The sequence below is a fragment of the Triturus cristatus genome, chromosome 3_1 (genome assembly GCF_964204655.1).
Source record: "Triturus cristatus chromosome 3_1, aTriCri1.1, whole genome shotgun sequence".
NCBI lineage: Eukaryota > Metazoa > Chordata > Amphibia > Caudata > Salamandridae > Triturus > Triturus cristatus.
The window spans coordinates 782,288,711-782,305,687 of NC_140583.1; positions in this window are offsets into that span (position 1 = coordinate 782,288,711).

Here is a 16,977-nt window from a genome sequence, read left to right on the forward strand (position 1 = left end):
GATAACGGCCATAATTTGTAAACATGGTCCTCGTTTTTAGCCATCTAATTCAGATTGGGCCACTTTTCTTTTGGTTCTTTGCCAGTCCGAACCTGACGGTATTACATTACAAATTACTGAATTCGGTGGTAAACAAAATGCCCTGCAGAGCTGACTATTCTCGATTTATACAGTAACATACATGTGGTTGGGGTAGGCCACGCCCCTGCCTTACAGATGCTGAATGAAGATGAGCCTGTGAAATAAGGTTATCGGATGAATCCATGGCTCATTAGGTCTAATTTCAGTTGCAGCCCGAATTCACTGCAGTTGATCCAATCGAACTAGCACACATGGAAACACCCATTTGTAAACAAAACACCCGAAATAAAAGTGCAGGTACTCAGTAGCAGAGTACCTGCTTGTTTCTGAGAAGTGCCGGTACTCTCCTATTAAAAGTATTGCATTTCTCTTGAGAAGTGCCGGTACTCTCCTCATTAAAAAATATTTTTAATATATTTAAAGCACTGATTGCACCCTAGTCACATGACATTATTTGATAGCTTTAGGCTGGGCAGCCATTTATCAGAGAGCTCAAGGTTCCCACTTCGATACATGAGTCCACTTCAAGTCTTTTCCTTTAGATTCTGTTATATGTACTACAGTTGGTCTGATTATAAAAAAAGACTAGAAGCCCCAGCACGCAAATAACAAACCTGGACTGGAGGAGCTACTCATGCATCCACCAAACAAACTTGAGAGCTCTGTTTTCTGTCTTATTTGCAATAACTAAAGTCTGTTTTACCCACCTGCTTGTGGTCACAACGCTCCTAAAGTCATCAGTAGTTCGAAGCATGAGGGAAAAAAGCTAGCACATAGCTCTCCATCACTGAGGGCGAAATTTTCTAGTTCTGGACTTCTGTTACCAACCTTTTGCACTCTGTGAGATGTTATCTCGGTTCACTTCAACTAAGCTGATTGGACTACCACACCTAAAACAGCAATTTAGAAAGGAAGGCAAAGATCTCTAGACGGAGTTCCTGGTATAACGGAGTCCTCTAGTAACCTTCTCTGAGAGGCACAGTTGTAGAGCTTTGCTGATAATGGCCAGCCACTCTGTTACATTGATAGAGTGTAGAAGTTCATCACATACTTAAGGCACACCATTTGCTGCAGTGGCATAGCGAAACTTGAGAGGGCCCCCCTGCAAAGTACATGAAGGGGGCCCCCACGCTCCGAACACAGTGTCAGGAGCTCTCCTTCCAGGGGCCTGCCGCCCTTATGCAGTGCCGGTGGGGGGCCCCATGGTTCCCCATCTCTCCTCAAAGTACATGAAGGGGGCCCCCACGCTCTGAACACAGTGTCAGGAGCTCTCATTCCAGGGGCCTGCCGCCCTTGTGCAGTGCCGGTGGGGGGCCCCATGGTTCCCCACCTCTCCTCAATATCATAATATATCACGCAATGACTACTGCTGATTCTTGTTCTAAATAAAGTGTGTCCAATGTTCACATGAGTAAGCAGAGAGTGTTCTCAGAAAGGTTTTCTCATTGTCCTGCATCAAGGACGCATCTCACCGTCCAAGACTCATGCAAAAACAAGGTATCCAACTCTTCAGCTGCACCTGTGAGAATGTCTGAATCTCAATGTATTACTATTCTTAGAGAATCCTTTAATGTAGTCTTTGGTAAAATGTTTTTCCTAACTCTGCCCTATTGGTGCAAGCCCTGTGAGCCATGTATTCCCACACAATGTGTGCAATTCTTTATTTAAAGCCCCATAAATGTATGTGTATTTCTGTAACCAGGGAGACCTCTTTTTCTCCACTTTAGAAGGCAAATCTATGTCGGATTTCACTTAGAGATGTACTGAGTTCTTTGTGCTTATGATTCATACGCTTTGCTGCTAAACTTGCTTATGACATGTTTGTCATCTGTCTATTGATTCTTTAAATAAAGCCTTGAAATGACAATCCTTGTTATATGGACTTCCCTAGCTAGAGTTAGTGACGGCTCCAGTCGGGGAGCACCAAAGTCTGGTTCAGGACTACGCGGCACCAGGTCCCAGGCATTGTCTCACCTCACTGCTTAATGTGTTTAAAAATAAGTGCCAGGGCCCTCATCTGGAAGTCACTGCAGCTTGCACCACCCATTGCTGCTGCCATTGCTGCCAATATCAGTACCTACACAACTACTAACCATCACACTCCTACAAGTCTGACAATTCACACTTTTCAAGACCGCCAAGGCTATCAGAATAGCTTGTGCAGCAGATATTAGTTGTTTTTATGTATATTGATCTAATAAACAACTGTTATTGTGCTCATCTCCAAACTACGCAAACAGCCCCACCATGTCTCAGAGTGACGTAAGTACTGCGGTTGACATTTAAGTGCCGGTGCTGAGCACTGGAAATCAATGGCACAAATTAAGCACTGGTGCACAGGGCCGGACTGACTACCGGGCGTTTTGGAATGCTTCTGAGCTGGGGGCTGATTTAGTTGATGGGGACCTGCGTGTACTGAACGAAATTCGTTTTGCTTTAATTATTTCTACACGCAGGTCTCCATGAACGAAATCAGCCCCCACCGCAGTGAAATCAGCCCCCTGCTCGGCAGAATTCCAAAATGCCCGGTAGTCAGTCCGGCCCTGCTGGTGCACCCCAGGAGTTAGAATTTAAGACTGAACTGAACACTGATACCCATTCCTCCTAAATAGCTGACTTCCTTTCACATCCCAAAATTTGCATAAAAAGAAAATCTTCCCATCTCGCTTCCATTTTTTTTGTTTATATAAAGCAAGTTGCGAGGCACCAGTAAGTATTTTATCTCTTTTATATTATTATACATAGTCTGCTTAGTGGCTTCATTTGTTACACATGCTTAGAATAATCAAAGTTTCATGTCTAGCAAATCGATAATTTGATGAGTTCCTCAGTGGACCCATGTTGAATGAAGTAAGTGAGGTCCTGCTGTAGTGGAGTCATGTGGTGTTATAATCGAGGTCCTGTGGTAGCAGACAAATGTGTGCCCAAAAATGAGGCCCTGCTTTAGTGGACCCAGTTGTTTGCCCTTTTATGCAAAAGGTCCATTTGCATATTCCAGCAATTTTGTTGAAGCTCTGAGAGAACGACAACACATGGGCATTCATTTTGGCCTTGTTGCTAGGTAACGCATGAATGCTTCTGTGGAGGTCACTAGCTGTTGCATAGCAACAAAAAGATGTAGGAAGTTTTTGTTTAATCAATGTAGTTATTTGAGATCAGGCAGTGCTTAATTTGAGCCAGATGGGAGACCCTTGGCACTCATGTTTGGGGACCAGCACTTATTTTTTTTCATCAGATATTGACCGAGAGCAAGAGAGGTGAACATGCACAAACAGGAAAGGAGAAAGAGAAAGACAGAAAAACCGTCACAAGTGGAGAAAGCAGGATCCGGCTAGAGTGAGATAAAGGAACAGGTAGTGTCTAGTAGTGGATTAAAGAGGCCTGAGGTGAATTCAAGACTACGCTGTCTTGATATTCAGCTCTCCGGTATTTAATAACACTGGCTGAGGGCTTATTAGCAGAGCTTTGGGCACAAGGACTCATTCTTCTAAAAATTAAGCACTAGTCTAAGGCATTATTTCGGCCCACAGTATACAGATATGGAGTAGCATAAGAAATACAGGGAAAAGAAGCATACAATTGAGGATGACAATGCAAAGAAAGAAGATTCCCCTGAAGTGGGGCCTTCGACAAATGATTCAGATGGCTGTAGCTTTTAAAGCAATGAATCTTCCCACCCTGTCCTACAAAGATACAGTTAGCGCTACCAGAGGCTAAAGTGCAGGAAAATAAGGTAGAAGAAATTAAAGAGAGATTCATTCAGGGAGCTGGATTTAAGTAGGTTTTTACAACATATTAGGAATAAAATGTCTTTTGCAAAGTTTTCCTGTGTAGTGCATCAGTTGTCAGTGTATATCCTACATCACAGAACCCTAAACAACCATGGAGACATATAATTGAAGATATATGTATATTCTACCTCCCAACACAAAACAGACACAGTACTGAGAACTCAAGAGTAATAAAGACTGTAATTATTACTCATAATCATGACGGAGACCTATCTGAAAAAGGAAGGAAGGAACTCTTATACAATTTCATACCCCCCTAATTTCTCCAAAAACGCCACCAAATCCTTTAAACACAACTTACTTAGGAAAAAAACAGAAACCTTAAGCTCAGACCTCTCCTTCAACATAAAAAAAGGCGCCATCATTAACGACCTAATATTTTACACTACTAAAATGGCTAAATGGCGCAACACCCTAAATAACGTGCTGAAGGTTCAGGAAGTAAGAAACTTTCCTTACGGCATTAAGATTCTAACATCACCCTCTGGAAAACTAAGAGAAACACTGAATATAACATGCTACAAGACCAGCACAAGTCTCATACAAGCAGCCAACAAAGATTTGGAACGATTCAACGAATATTTCTCAACCTTAAAAGAACACGTTCTTAACCGCCCTCTCACAATAAACCTGCCAAACAATAAAACGCAACCCATCTCCCCGCACAGGATTCAATCGCTATAGAGCCCCAACAGTCGAAAACGGAATCCAGATGCTCTGTAGCTCAGAGTAACAGCCCACATTTACCTGAATCCAACTTATCCCCTGCTAACCACAGAGCCCATAGCTTTGAAGCAAGCCCTAACACAGGTCCTACCCCTATATTGGAAAATGTCGTTAGGATGGAGTCAGCAAGCACTGACCAGGATAACTGGAAATGTACTCAATAGGACAGGCTCTAAGAACTGCGAAACAGCAACAAGATATAAGAAAATATGCATAGATATACCCAATAGTAGCCCAAACCCTCAAGAGACAACCTATCCCAACAGAGTCACCCATACTACCTCCAGTCTCTCAGCAACCTGGCATGGAATCTGATAACCTCAGTTCTCTTCAACCCAGTACGGAGTATGATGATAATCTCAGCTCCCAATCAAACAAAACGTACAAAGCCATGCAACTAGCTATCAGGGATATGAAGAACCTACTCTTATCAGAAAAATGTCTTTCAAAACAGGAGCGCCTACAGAAATCCGATCACGATACCCATAATAAATCAAAATCTATCCCAATGGCAGTGACAAACAGACTATACCGCTCTCGCAATAAACTAAGATATCTGACAGACATTGAACTACAAACCCTTGTGCTATCATATGAACATTCCCCCAATCTTCCCACTAAGTTAGACGAACATCTCATTCAGTCAGTCCCAATTAACGCAAGCAGAGCTGCACAGACTAGCCTTAGAAGGCCAAACTTCAATAACATTAAAAATGTGATACTAATTTTCGAAAAGCAAGAATCATTACTCATCAAACCACAAAAACCTATTTTGTGTCTACTACTCAACTGTCGATCAGCAAAGAAACATGCCGCTGACATTGCCGACCTCATCTTAAACCAAGAAATAGACGTATCTATTCTAACAGAATCTCGGCTCTCTGATTCATCCTTCCCATGCCTAGAACTATTAGTCCACTCGACCTATTGTATTGTGAGACTAGACAGACCTAACAAAAAGGGTGGAGGCATAGCCTGTATACATAGATCTGATATAGCCATTACAAAAGTACAATCAGACCCCTTAGAGTCTTGTGAATATCTCGGTCTGTCATTAAGATCCTTAGATAATCAAACTTGCAAACTTCAAGCATTTTACCACCCTCCCAATAAAAACACTATGTTCATAGACCAGCTGATAGAAATTATCACAGCAAACTCTACTCCCCATTCTAATGATATTTTCCTAGGAGACTTCAATCTTCACTGAGAGGATCATACTGATAATCAGATCAATCTACTCAAAGCCTTCCTTGTAGAGCAATCCCTGGTTCAAGAATGCCACCTACCAACCCATTCAAAAGGCTCCACCCTAAAGTGGATCATCTCTAAAGAAAAAGCTCTCGACAAAATCAGGATCACCCCTTGCGACTGGTCCGATCATCACATCATTACCTTCCAAATGCCCCATATAAAAAATGAAAACCTCCTCACAACCAATAAAACCCAGAAAACGCATTCCCGACACCAGAGGGCTCAATATGGAAATTCTCGCAGCACGCTGTGAGGAAGAATTGTAACCTCCCAATAACCTTGAAGACGTCAATGACCTCACAGATTACTATAATAATACAATGACGAGCATAATTGAGGACGTAGCCCCATTAAAACTCAAAAGGGTCCCAGACAAAGATAAAACCCTTGGTTTAACGGTTCCCTCAACGAAGAAAGACGATCACTCAGACTCACAGAGCGGTAATAGCGACAACACCCTTCCTCACCACACTTAACCCTACTAAGACAGGCCAGAAAAGTCTACAATAAAAGCATTCTATATTCAAAAGAAGACTTCTTCAGAAAAGAACTGGATAAAGCAAAAAACAGACATGGAAACCCTTCGAAATACTGAAAGATCAATCCAATAAAACAGCCAAATCTGCACCAACAGCTACAAAATCAAACATAAGCCGCGAAGAATTCTCCTCCTTCTTTACAGCCAAAGCCATATCAATGGAGATGGAGCTCAAAAAGGCAGGGGATTGCCCTTCAATCAAGAAGAACACCCTAGCCAAGCCTCATTCTCAATCAATGCTGGAAAAAGCTAAAAATAATGCTATACGGTCAGAATTCAAGCCTGTCTCTGACACAGATATCGCAAAGATTATCTAGACCATAAAACCAAACATTCACCTGCAAATTGCTTGTCTACAATAAACCATCTGCTCATCCCTTCATGGACAAAGATTATTAACGCTTCGCTATCGCAAGGCTCATTACAGGACTGCCTAAAAATAGGGTAAGTCACTCCAATTTTAAAAAACCCAACAGAAAATCCCACAGACCTGAACAACTTTAGACCAGTAACAAACATTCCCATTCTAGCCAAAGTCCTGTAAAAATGTGTACAACAACTGAGCCAACACATCTCTGAATTCAAACTGCTGAATGACTTCCAATCAGGATTTAGACCGAAACATAGCACAGAAACGCAATTCTGCACATCGTGGATAATGCTCTACTTGCCCTCGACCGCAACAAAACCTGTCTCCTAATCTGCTTGACCTCTCAGCAGCATTTGACACTGTAAAGTATACCAAAATGCTAGATCGCCTGAAAAAAAGGATGGGCTTAGAGGGTACAGTCCTAAAGTGGTTCAGTTCGTTCCTAGAAAACAGATCGCGAAAATTCATAGTGAACCAAATTTCATCTGCTTCATCCAGAAATTTTATTGGGGTACCACAGGGCTAAACACTACCCTTTTCTATTCAAATTGCACGTAGAGCCACTCACTGATATCTTACAGCAAGCAAACATCTTCTTCCACATGTACGCTGACGATACACAGCTTTACATAAAGATCACATCGATAGAAGAGATCGGCATCATGAACCAGGCATTAAAGAAAACCATCCATTGGCTAACCAGTAATCACCTCAAGCTTAACCCACAGAAAACTGAGTTCCTCTTGATTTCCCCCCAGAAAAGCACCATGAATATCATGGAGTGGACCAAACTAATCACGGCGCTAAACTGTAGCCTGAGGATTGTAGATTCAAGCAAATCCTTGGGCATTATAATAGACAAAAAACTGAACATGCTTGCACATATCAACACGATGACAAAAAACGCCAGATTCCATTTAAGCTACCTCAGAAAACTGAAACATTTCATAAATAACACAGATCTTAAAACTTCAGTTCAGGCACTCGTCATATCAATGATCGACTAAGGTTGCACTACACTAGCCGGTGTTCCTAAGATTTCAACAGCTCCACAAAAGCCTGTCTCAATGTGGCTACAAAACGTATAACTGGATCCAGAAAATTCGACCACATAACCCCTCATCTGAAAGCGCTCAACTGGCTGCCCTACGAAGCAAGAATACAGCTAAAAATGGCATGCGTCACTCACAAAGCGATACATTACAATACACCCATGTACCTAGCTCAGAAAATCACTCTATCAGGAGGTTGCCGGGTTTCCTGGAGTCATGGAGCTCTATTATTGAAACCGGCCATCTTCCGAAAGAAAACAACTCATGATCGCGCTTTCTCTGGAGCAGCAACAAGAATTTGGAATGCTCTCCCCCCTAATATTAGGAAAATCTTGTTCTTCGCTGCTTTTAAAAACGTAGCTAAAACCTTTCTTATGAGCAAATTCCTGCCATTACTCCATCAGTCCGGTCATTATCAGAGGACCTTCTTGTTTAATACAGACAGTACCACACATCGACCACTAACATCATTTTAATTTAGATTTGGTAAATTTGTATGTCATGCACAAATGTCTCTATCACAATTCAATGCACAACTAATTTATGACTTTGTAGCATAATTGTTGCTAGTAACTTACTGTATAATGATTAGGTTTACTGAAATTGCAAGGTGTTCATGTTGTTATAAGTGGAAACATTATGTGAATGTAAAGCGCTCTGATACCCTATTAGGGTCAAGTTTGCGCTATATAAAACACCAAATAAATAAATAGAGGAAAGTGAAGCAATGGAAGGAAGTAGACGAACATTCATTTTCGGAATTCCTGTTAACAAGATATCCCATTCAGAACGTTGTGAATACACTTCCATCAGTGCCCTCCAGGCAGGGGACATCTCATTCAGCATCTAGAAAAAAGTAATTAATTAGCAACTAAAGGTGAGCTTGAGAGACCAAGACCTATCATCCCTTGAAAAACTTGCCATTGGGATAGATCTTAAATGCTTCCTACCTTGTCGGGTCTCCACAACCGTACTTACTGGAAGCTATAAATGCCGAAACTCGTCGGCAGATCTTTTATATGTGATTGCTAGCTTTGCCAATTAAAGCATTTAGGTCTTCATGGGTCAGCCACAGAGGCAAAAGTATCTGCAGGTGTTGTTCTCATCAAAATAAATCATGGCTACACTTGCTATGTTGTTGCCCCACCCTATATCAGCAAAGGAGACAATTAATTAGACCAGTAGCCCTGGCCCTTGGGGTGCAATCATGCTTGGAAGCTTCCGCTATCTAATTTCCCAGTTTGCCTACTGGTTTCTGGCAAGATGTGCAAAATTTGTTAAAATTTTCAGGCAGCGCCTGTCCTTGTCTACTGTGCCGGACTGTGTAGAACTTCAAAATAGCCAGCCTGTGTAACAAAATATCTAGACAGAAATGGGTAGGCAGCCCTGCGAGCGACTATTGATCTATTTGCCCCGCAATGTGCCAAGTCTTTTTTTGCATATGCTAGCTAATCTACTTTGTATTGCACTGTTTGCCTATTTATATTCTAACCTCTTCTTTGTACATGCTAGTTAATCTATTTGATAACGCAATGTCTGCCTATTTATATTCTAATTGCACATGCTTTTTTTGCGCAAAACCTTTTAGAACAATTTTACCAGATTACTGTTTTTATCTATAGCAGATTTTACCTATTGTAATGGTTTTTACTAACTAAACAGGCCCTCCAGGATTTCGCGACTTGCAAAAAAATTGCAAAATCGAGAGTTTTGTAAAAAAGCAGTGCTTTTTACAAAAATGCCCGCAAAATTCCTTTTATTGGCCCAGTGTTGACTACTGAGCCAAATAAAAGGACGGGATCAGTGAGCAGGCGAGGTGTTTGTTCACTCACCTGCTGCATTGCATCCCCCTGCCTGGATGTGTCTGAAGAACACTGCTGCTTCTCCTAACCTGGACACCAAATCAGAAGTACGTTTTGTCCCGGGGTGGGTAGATATGCAGTTTCTCTGATTCTTTTCCCCTGCCCTCAGTACTCCCATCATCCACAGGCTGAGAGTGGATGGTGTGATTGCAGGGGCTCGATTTAAAATCAAAGTGACAGTTCAGAGCCGCCGCCTTTGGGCATGTGGTGGGACCCGTTGGGGCACTTAAAAAAAAAACAAGTAAGAATACAGGCCCTCCGCACATTGGCATATAGCGGGACCCTTTGGGGCACTTTTTTTTTTTTTAAAGTAAGCATTTGGGCCCACTGCCCATTGGCATGCGACAGCACCCGCTGGGGCACAATTTTTAGGTCTCACCTAGGCAGCGCATGCGCTGTCTCTCCGAGACTTAAAGTAATCTATATTGTTGAGTGAAACTCCACCTATTGGCGTCTAATAGGTCCTGCTGCTCCCCATTTGTTTAACATTGCCTTGCTCTTCTTTATCTTGTTTATGGTTGGCTGTCCATGCAAAACGTCACTTCCGTTTTGCTTCCGTTTTGGAGGAAGCAGCACCGACCAACTACTGTTTAGTTACGCTGCTAGGCTGTTATTATTCCATTTAGGGACTACTTCCTTGTTATCATTCAGCTAAACAAGCCAGCAGCGTAACTAAACAGTACTTGGTTGGTGCTGCTTCCTCTCAGCGCGGCTCCCATTTCATGGCAGCCATGCTAGGCAGCAACTTTTTTCCTCCTCGGTCTCCCCAAACTGCTCGAGCCCGCCTGTCTTCTCTTGGGGATAAAAACATTCTCTACTAATGGAGCGAGGCACAGCAACTCCGAGCAGCGCTTTGGGGAGGCGGAGCCATCCGCTGAAGTCAGAAGCCGGCGGCAGTGAGCAGCAGCTGGAGGTGCCAGGGCAGGTGCAGGGCAGGAGCGGAGCTCCCCTTAGCACGTCCCCCGGGGGCTGGGATCCCGGGGCCCGTTGGTCGCAGCGGAGGAAGGTGCGCGTCCAGCTGCACCAGCATAGCCAGCTTTGGTACTGCCAGATAAGTCAGCTGAGTGAAGACCGGCTCCGCACAAAACGGTGAGTTTGATGTAGCTTGGGGTACGCGTTACATCGCGTCGGTGCAGAGTGCCTCATCCTCCCTGCTCGGTTTGCACTGTTCATTCACTCACTGAGGTCCAAAGTCACCTTTTTCTCTATACTCCCGCACTTTGCTCATGTGGTTGGGAGGGAACGTAGAGAATTGTTTTGTATGGTTGTTAGAAAAATACAATTTAACATTTTGCATGTTTAACCATCTGAGTGCACTCCAAAATGGACTTCGGACTACCTCTATTCTGACTAGATTTTACAGCCTGTAATGTTCCTTCTCCTTGTCACTAACACCTGCATTAAAACAATAAAACACTGTAAGTTGGCATGGTATGTTCGTCTTGCAGTTGGCCATAGAGTGGGGCGAGGATTTTGTAACACCTCTACAAAATCTCTAGGGATTTGAATAGCATGCGTGCCCCTCTGAAGACAACGCGTGCCGCCATGCTCAAGTACAGTTGACTAAAACCCTCCGCCGTTAATCATTACAGCACCTATAAATTCAATCACCCAGTTTACTGCCCAAGATATGCGCACCAGTAGAAATGTACTCATTATCCAACACTGCGGTGCGTTATTTACTGCACCATGTTGACAAGCGTGTTCAGCTGTTGTTCTCTTGGCCTTAGATGACAAAATCGGAGCAGTTAAAACAACGCTCTTATTTGAATGGCAGCGAGCAGCTCACAAGATCACTCTATGTGTCTCGAGTTGCGTGCATGCATTGCAGGCATACATTCCTGGTTGGTGGTCAATATTTCGTGGGCAAAATATCAACCGTCACAACTTCTGAACCCTCAATATCTACTACCACTATATCACCAAGGTAAATTGATGTGGAGTATAGATTTGAAAAACTGTAGTTAAACATATATATTTACCTTGTCGATATAGTGTTAGTCAATACTGTGGATGCAATATAGTTGAGGATCATTATTTCTGACCACAATATGATGACAGCTTGCTTTATTTGTTCTCAATACTGGTGGCCACTTTCGGAACGAGAGGGCCAAAAACATTCATATTTGGCATTTATTAGGAATGATTCATCTTTCCAGATGTCTGAGAAGATTGAGGTCCTATTTTTAATGAATAAGGCGTCTTTATATGAATTCAAGGGAAACAGACAATTTCTTCAGTGCTGTATGTTCATTGCCTTAATCACAACCAAAATTATTTCAAGCGAACCCAATGTGATGGGGAAATTTAAAGAAAAGAGGGACATTCCGAGAAGGGGAACTGAGTAAGTGTTGCATCCCAAAGATCTGTGCAAATTTCACCACTGTGACACTGCACCCTTTAACATCCTCCGTTGTTTGCTAATGTTTGTTTATTTTAAATAAAATCACCAAATAAAAAAATGATTTATAAATGGTATCTTTATTGGAAATGTAACAAAAGAATGAATAACTCAACTAATACTGCATAAGATAGAATTGCATGCACTTCATAATGCAGAACATAGCTTTTTTTTAAATGTAGAAAAGTTCTACTACACTCACTGCAAAATATGGAATAAGGCTGCACTCACTGCATACAATAGAACAAGATTTTACTGAATACATAAAACAGAGCGGAGTTGCACACACAGATAATAACAAGCATTGGTATAGCCAATAGGTCTCGCCTTTGGGACCTTATAAGTGTTTAGCCATGCAACAGTTGATGTTGTTGCACCAAGGGTATTGTGCTGGATAACTAAACTCTTATAAGGTCCCAAAGGCGAGACCTATTGGCTACGCCAGTGCTTTTTTTTAAAGTAAGACTTCGGGTCCGCTGCCCGTGGGCATGTGGCGGGACCCGCTAAGGCACAATTCGTTTAAAAAAAAAAAAAAAGACAGAATTGAGGCCTGCCGCTTGTAGGCATGTGGCGGGACCTGCTGGGACATTATTTTTGACCAAAAAGGCAGAATTCAGGCCCACCACCCATGAGTATGCGGCGGGACCCGCTGAGGCACTATTTTTCTTTATAAAAGACAATTCAGACCCGCTGCCTGTGGGCATGTGAGGGGACCCACTGGGACACCATTTTTTTTAAAAGTAAGAATTCAAGCCTTCCTCTCTTCAGCATGCTGCGGGACCCGCTTGGGCACAATTGTGTTTTTTAAAAAAAGACTGAATTCGGGCCTGCCGCCTGTAGGCATGTGGCGGGACCCGCAGGGGGCAATATCTTTTAAAAAAAAAGAAAGAATTCGGTTTGGCCGCCTGTTGGCATGCTGTTAGAGAAGAGTTTTGAGTGTCCGAGGTTAGATCTTTTTGCCTTGAAGGAGGATGTTCTGCTCCTTTGTTTTTGCACAATCAAGCCTTGCCTGGAAGTGTGGAGAGTGGATGCCAAGTCATTCAACTGGCTCAAAGTCTTGCTGTATGCTTTTCCTCCCATTCCCATGATTACATGTGTTAAGAAGATCAGGGAGGACAGGATGTTGGTTCGCTTGGTGGTTCCCGGTTGGAAATGATGTCCATGGTTTCCCCTTTTGCAGATTTGTCTGTTTAGCCTCATTGGAAGATTCAAGTAGATCCTTAACCCTTGAGAGGGTCCCAGCTTCCTCAGTCAGTTTTGGCTTGCCCTCATCTTTGAGCATGGCTATTAAGAAGTTCAACTTTCTGTCTAGGGGTTGTTCCACTGGTGTAGCAGAGTTCATACAACAGTCAAGATGTCCGTCTACTTTGCCACATGCTAAGATGGTGAAATGACGAACAACTGTCCCTAGTCAATAAATGTGCATAAAATGTTTAAAGAAACATTATAGTTCCCAATATTTTTTCCAATAATAATAAACAAGAGATTTTTTACTAGATTTTGAAGAAAAAAAACATGAAGTAGGGAGTGTAACCCCCCGGGGTAGTACCAAAACAAGTGCTAAACAGACACATCAATAAACATACAGGCAAGAAAACAAAATGTGACCGGTAAACATACAAAAATCAGGGTCACTTATTTCAACAGAAAAACACTTCTGCACCCAAACAAAAAGTTTATGCAAAATCAAATGGGTCAGAGTGTGGGCCAACGGCGTTTCGATCACTTAACAGTGTGGGATCATCATCGGGACAACATATAGTTTGCCTAAGACATAACTCAATGGTATCATGAGACTATTAACACCTTTTGATGTCTCCCTCAGAAAAGATGACGCAAGCATGACTGTGAGGATTGAGTTACCTGTGCCAATCATGGCAGGTTGGTCTCTTTTTAAGCAAACAGAAACAATAGTGGGTCCAGTAGTGGTCCATTAAAGTAAAACCTGTTCAAAAACACAATGGGGAGGTCTCTAAATATCATCGATCCACTGTTGTTCCTGTGAAGATTCACCGGTCACAGCCGTATTCGTCGATGTCAGAATTGCTGAGTGTCGGGTAAATAATCAGATCGCGCTAGTTGATGGCAGAATTGCCGCATGTTGGGTGGTTAATCCGATCGTGCTGTATGATGACAGAATTGCTGCGAGTCGGTGGATAAACCGCATTCTAGTAAAAAATCTCTTGTTTATTGTCATTGGAACAAATATTGGGAACTATCATGTTTCTTTAAACATTCTCTACACATTTATTGACAAGGGACCGTTGTTCGTCATACCGCAAAGTACCCTTGGTTCCTAGTCGTGCATGGGTTACCCTTGTGGTTTTGAAAACATGCATGCTGTAATGTTCCAGTAATGGAACATGGCATCAGAATGTTGGGTGAGTTCTTTGTTGGGGGATTCTGTAGCGGCGGTTGGGAGATGTATTGATGTTTTCCTGGAAGGTGGATGTCTAAGCTGTCTTTTCTCCAAATAAACCTATTTCTACAACCCACTTCGTGTCTGAGAAGTTCCTACATGAATTGGCGATGATCAGTAGCCGCATATGGATGTAGAGATTAAGCTGCACGCTGCGCGTTGCTTAGTTACCGTTCAACGCACATATTTTCAAGTCTGAGCCCAAAGATTTCAGGCTAGATATTTATTATTTTGCCTGTCAGTATACACGCTGATATGCACAGCTTTAATGATGTAATGTTTCAACATGCATATCTACAATTTGTGGCGACGCAAATATTTGAGGCAGCAAATTATAATACATTACCTGTTACATTGCCTGCCTGTCATTATACACACTGATAGGCACAGCTTCTACTATTCATGTTTTTCATTGCATTATTTGCCTGTTATACACGCTGACAGGCACAGCTCTAAATTAACTGTTTTGGCAGTTGTTCTCAATTGTATTAGTTTTGTGTATTATTACTGCTATGGCCAATATTTCAGCACCACCACATTATTTACAAGTGCCTGGAGAACCCAAAATGGAATAGGAACTATGGTATCCTATGTTTTTAGCTTATGTAGAAGTACTTGAAGAGGATGATTGTTCTGCAAAGAGGAAACTTGCTTTATTAAGGCATTGCTTAGGTGGTGCAGGTTTGAAGGAAATCAATAATCTTCCACCTGTTGAGGGTGCTGGGGACATGAATGTTTTTGAAGTAGCAATCAAACAAATGAATACCAGGTTTGGGAGGAAAATTAATATTGTCATGGAAAGGTTTAATTTTTATTTGCTTGCTCAAAAGGAAGAGTAATCTATTGAAGATTATGTTTCTGCACTACGTACTTTAGCAGGATCTTGTGCCTTTGAAACACTCACTTATGAGCAAGTACTAAGAGACCAAATTATGATAAAAACTAAAAGCAAGAAAATTCAAGAAAGACTATGGCTGGGTACTGAATCTTCCCTATGTGCTGTAGTCAACATTGCGAAGGGAATTGAGCAATCTTGAAAATTTGTAAGTGAAATCATATGTCAAGGTGTCAAAGTTCAAGATATTGGACCTGAAGTTTCAGTGGTAAAGGATCAAACAGTTTAAAAAAAAATCAGTCTATTCCTCTCAAGAAAGATGCAGATGTGAAAAGTGGTGACAACAAATTGAATGGGAAAAGAAATCCTATAATTTGTTATAGGTGTGGCAGTTTAAATCATGTAGGAAGTTACAAGGGGTGTCCTGCGTAGGACAACATTTGTGTTAAATGCAAAAAAGAGGGCATTTCTGTATTACATATGATGAGGACGAATCACCTGCTGAATTCAATTCTTTATTGCTTGTTGGGGATGTCATCTGTAAAGGTTTTCCTAGATGTACAGTGCAAATTGATGGTAAATCAGTTTCTATGATGGTTGACTCCTGTGCTTGGTACAGTATTATTGGAAAGAGTTTGTTCAATGAGCTGTGGAGTGAGAAGAAATTACTACCACCTGATATCCAACCTGGAGGATACTCTGGTCATAAAAATGATTTAGAAGGGATTATGTGGGCAGATTTGGATTTTAAAGGAAGGAGAACCAGAGGTAAGGTATACGTGGCAACAAAGGGTGTGCCCATCTTAGGATGGCCTCATCAACAAGAAATGGGCATAAGATTAGACCCTAACGCCACCCCACCTGTTTATGTTGTTGCAGCCAAGAGTGAAGAGCTTGTGTGTGGAATTAAAAAAATGTTCCCAAAACTCTTTGACTGAACTCTTGGGAAATATGGGCAATTTCAAACATAAAATTATATTTAAAGATGAAGCAATACCTGTCAGACATAGAGTAAGAAATGTACCTTTGGCGTATCGAGACAAACTTTAAGTTATGTTGGGTGATTTAGTTGAAAGGAGTATAATTGAGCCCATAGAATCTTCTCCTTGGGTATCTCCCATTGTATTGTCCCTTAAAGGTACTGGGGATCTCCGTTTGTGTGTTGATCTACGTAGCCTAAATAAAGAGATTTGGATTGACAAACATCCCCTGCCCAATATACATGAATTAATTTCTACGTTATCTGGTGCTTCTGTTTTCTCCACTGTAAATTTAGCTGGTGCATATCATCAAGTGGAACTACATGAAAAATCCAAACGTTTAACAGCCTTTGTGACACCAGAAGGAATATTTCAATTTTTGCGTATGCCATTTGGTTTAGCAAGCCTCTGCTTCTATTTTTCAGCGGCTAATGGAAGAGGTTTTAGAAGGTTGTAGGGGATCAATTGCTTTCTAGAACAATATCTTAAGTTTTTGGGAGAAATTTTGACGAACATGACAAAAATTTGAAAGATGTGTTAAATAGAATACAAAATAAGGGGTTGACCTTGAAATTTTCAAAATGTAAATTCAGACAGAGCAAAGTTGAGTATTTAGGTCATGAAAATTCTAGTGAAGGCATCAGGCCCAAACTCAATCATGTGCAGAG